We start from the raw sequence: 3,555 nt of genomic DNA on the forward strand, positions 1-3,555 counted from the left end.
ACAAAAGAAAACTACAGGCCAAGATTTCTATGCAAAACATAGATGCTAAAATTCTCACTAAAATAATGGCAAACTGAATTCAACAGCACAGCCAAAAGATTATACACTATGACAAGGTGGGATTTATCCCTGAAATATAAGGTTGGTTTAATATACTCAAATCAATCAACATGACATATAACATTAACAATTAAAGATAAAAAACAATCATAGATGCAGAGAAAGCATCTGACAAAATTCTACATCCACTCATGATTTTAAAAAAATAAAAACCTCTCAATGAAATAGATATAGAAGAAAATTACATTAACGCAATAAAAGCCATTTTGGAAAAGCCAACAGCTAATGTCCTAATCAATTGGGAAAAACGGAAAGCTTTTCCTTTACGATCTTAAACTTCTCAACCTACAGAACTCTGTGAGTTAAATAAACCTCTCTCTCTCCCCTCTCTTTCCTTATATATTATATATGTGTGTAAAATGATGGATTATATATATTTTATATATATGATGGAAAATAGATATATAACTCCTAGTAGAAACCTCCCTGGCAATGGTCTTGACAAGGATTCTATGAATAAGATACCAAAAGTCTAATCAACAAAAGCAAAAATAAACAAGTGAGACTACATCAAACTAAAAATCTTCTGCACAGCAAAGGAAACAGTAGACAAAATTAAAAGGCAACCTAGGAGTTGGGAGAAAATATTCGTGAATGATATAGCTAATAAGGTGTTAATATCCAAAAGATATAAGACATTCACACAATAGTATTAGCAAGAGATAAGAAACTTTCCCAAAGAAGACAAATGGCTAATAAAAAATGCTCAACATGTCTAATCATTAGGGAAATGCAAATCAAACCCACTGTTGCAAATCAAACCTCACAACAGTTTAGAATGACCATTATCAAAAAGGTAAAAGATAAGTGTTGGCAAGGATGTGGAGAAAAGGGAAACCTTGTACACTGTTGGTGGGAATGTAAATCAGGATAACTTTTATGGAAAACAGCAGTATAGCTCCTCAGAAAAATCGAAAATAGAGTTACCATATTATCTAGCAAACCCTCTTCTGTGTACATACCCAAAGGAAATGAAGTCAGGATCTCGAAGAGATATCTGCATGCCCATGTCCACTGAAACATCTAATTCACAATAGCCAAGATACAGACACAACCTAAATGTCCACTAATGAATGAAGAAAGCAAATATGGTGTGTGTGTGTGTGTGTATATATGTGTGTGTGTGTGTGTGTGTGTGTGTGTGTATGTATACATGCACATACACATATATATACATACAATGGAATATAATTCATCCTTAAAAAAATAAGATCCTGCTATTTGAAACAAAATAGATGAATGATGTTATTATGCTAAGTGAAATAAGCCAGACACAGAAAGAAAAATACTGCATGATCCCACTTATTATGTGGATTTCAAAAAAGTGGAATATATTTAAGCAAAGAGTAGTACAGTGGTTACTGGCAGTGGGGATGTGTGGAAATGGTGAGATGTGGTCAAAGGGTCCAAAGTTGCAGTTATGCAGGATGAATAAGTCTAGAGATCTAAGGTACAGCATGATGACTATAGTTAATACTGTATTGTACATTGAACATTTGCTTAAAGAGTAGATTTCAGGTGCTCTCACCACACAAACATAATGGCAACTATGAGAGAATATAGCTTGACTGTAGGAATCACTTCGCTATGTATATGTACACCAAAACATTATGTTGTACACCTTAAGTATATTTGTTTGTATTTTTAAAAAAATCAAGAAGCTGTTTGGGATGGAAAGAACAGCTAATTGTGCATAATCTCTCACTCTTGCCCACAACGTCCACCCGTAAGATGCCCGATACTCCGTGTAAACTCACATTTCCTTCCAGAGATAGCCTTTCATCTCAAAACCTTCCGAGGTCTTTAACCTAGTCAGGCATTTTTTGGAAAAACCTAGTTTAAGCTAGCATAGAGACATTCAGAATTTCAGAGGACCAATTCCACGCCTGTAGAAGTTGTTTTACCCTAGACAGTTTCAACGCTCGGGTTCCAGGGAGGGGTGCTCCATGGAAAAACTAGAGCCTCCGTTCCACCGATTGTTTTGGCAGAGTACGTCGCCGCAGAAAATACAGCCCCTCGCCACCCGCTTTCAGTCCCTGCGTCCCTTGGTTTCTAACATGTTTGTTAAGCGGGAACTGAGGCGAGCGGAAGGGAACGGCTTCGGAAAATTCCCCTTGAAGAGGCTTCGCGATCTTCCCAGGGATTCCTCTTCCCACTGTCTCTCCGCGCGCAGACCGGGGGCCTCTTCCTCCGACGCCGGGAGAGGTACCCCGGAGAGGCAAGGGAATGACTCCGGGGCCAGCGCAGCGGCGGGACGCTGCCGGTTCCCAGGCTGCAGCCGAAGCTCCTCCAGGGGACGCTTGGGGCAAGTGGGAGGCTCCCAAGCGTCAGCATTTTTCCCGGTCGCCTGGGAAGGACTTACTCGCTTCGCTTCCGCAAGCAGAACACACCCTGCGCTTCCAAGGCCTGTGGCCCCCTGGGGTCCGCAGTTGAATCCAATCCGCCTTCGCTCGCATCCCAGGAAAATGCTGCCGCAGGCTCAGGAACCGCGCCTGGGGCACCCGGACTGTCGTGACCCGAGCAAGTACGCCGGATGTTCCCGTATAGGCTGTGTAATGAGTGACCGGAAGTGGGAGCCGGGTGCTCCAGTGGCGCAATCGGTTAGCGCGCGGTACTTATATGGCAGTATATGTGCGAGTGATGCCGAGGTTGTGAGTTCGAGCCTCACCTGGAGCATCGTTTTCCAACCCGATAGCCTCACTCAAAGGAGACCTTTTCCCCGGTGGCGATACTTATTCCACGGTCTTTAATGTGTTTCGGATAGTCTCAGCATTTATTCTTAATGGTTTCCTTAGTGCTTTTGGAGCCAAGCAACTTCATTCCGTTTTGCCGCAGAGTTAGCTTCGCTAACCCTGTCTCTGCTTTGTCCTGCAAACCGATCTCAGATAAAGCATCTCAGCTTTTGACATACTCCTCCCCTCTTTGCTTTTATGATCACTGTTCCTCGGAGAGCCCCTGGCACATACTTAGTAAGTACTAAGTACTTTCCCTGAGGTGGTAAGCATTGAATTCCATTTGAGGAAACCCAAAGGTGGGAAAGGATTCCTGCCTGATTAAAGCTTTGGCTTGGGGAAAAAATAAATACTCATTTTTGACAACAGTGTCTCCTCCAGTATTTTTTCCCCCACTTAATTTTACTCTGTTAGAACCAACAGTCGTGGAAGATCTAGCTGTTTTTATCAACTGAGAAACACAACTGGGCATCCTTGGCAATTCTGCTGCCTGGGCCTGGAATGAATGACTGATAATGAGGTTCGGAAGCCAGAGATCTGTATAATAACATTATAAGAATAAGCATACTGAGGTGGAAGGAAGCAGGTAGGAATTTTGACTAAAAAATATGCTTCTAGCCGGGCTCGGTGGCTCAGCCTGTAATCCCGCGCCTTTGGGAGGCTGAGGTGAGTGGATTGCCTGAGCCCGCGGGTTCGAGACCCG

At 42.6% G+C, this 3,555-nt stretch overlaps 1 non-coding gene across 1 annotated transcript; it reads left to right on the plus strand.

Annotated features, from left to right (window-relative positions):
- Nucleotides 1-2,702: 2,702 nt before the first annotated feature.
- On the plus strand, nt 2,703-2,796 carry TRNAI-UAU. The gene is made up of 2 exons: nt 2,703-2,740; nt 2,761-2,796. It is a non-coding gene; the product is annotated as a tRNA-Ile (tRNA).
- Nucleotides 2,797-3,555: the final 759 nt, after the last annotated feature.

The sequence above is a fragment of the Carlito syrichta genome, unplaced genomic scaffold (assembly GCF_000164805.1).
Source record: "Carlito syrichta isolate Samal-C Ts95f unplaced genomic scaffold, Tarsius_syrichta-2.0.1 Scaffold315432, whole genome shotgun sequence".
Lineage (NCBI taxonomy): Eukaryota > Metazoa > Chordata > Mammalia > Primates > Tarsiidae > Carlito > Carlito syrichta.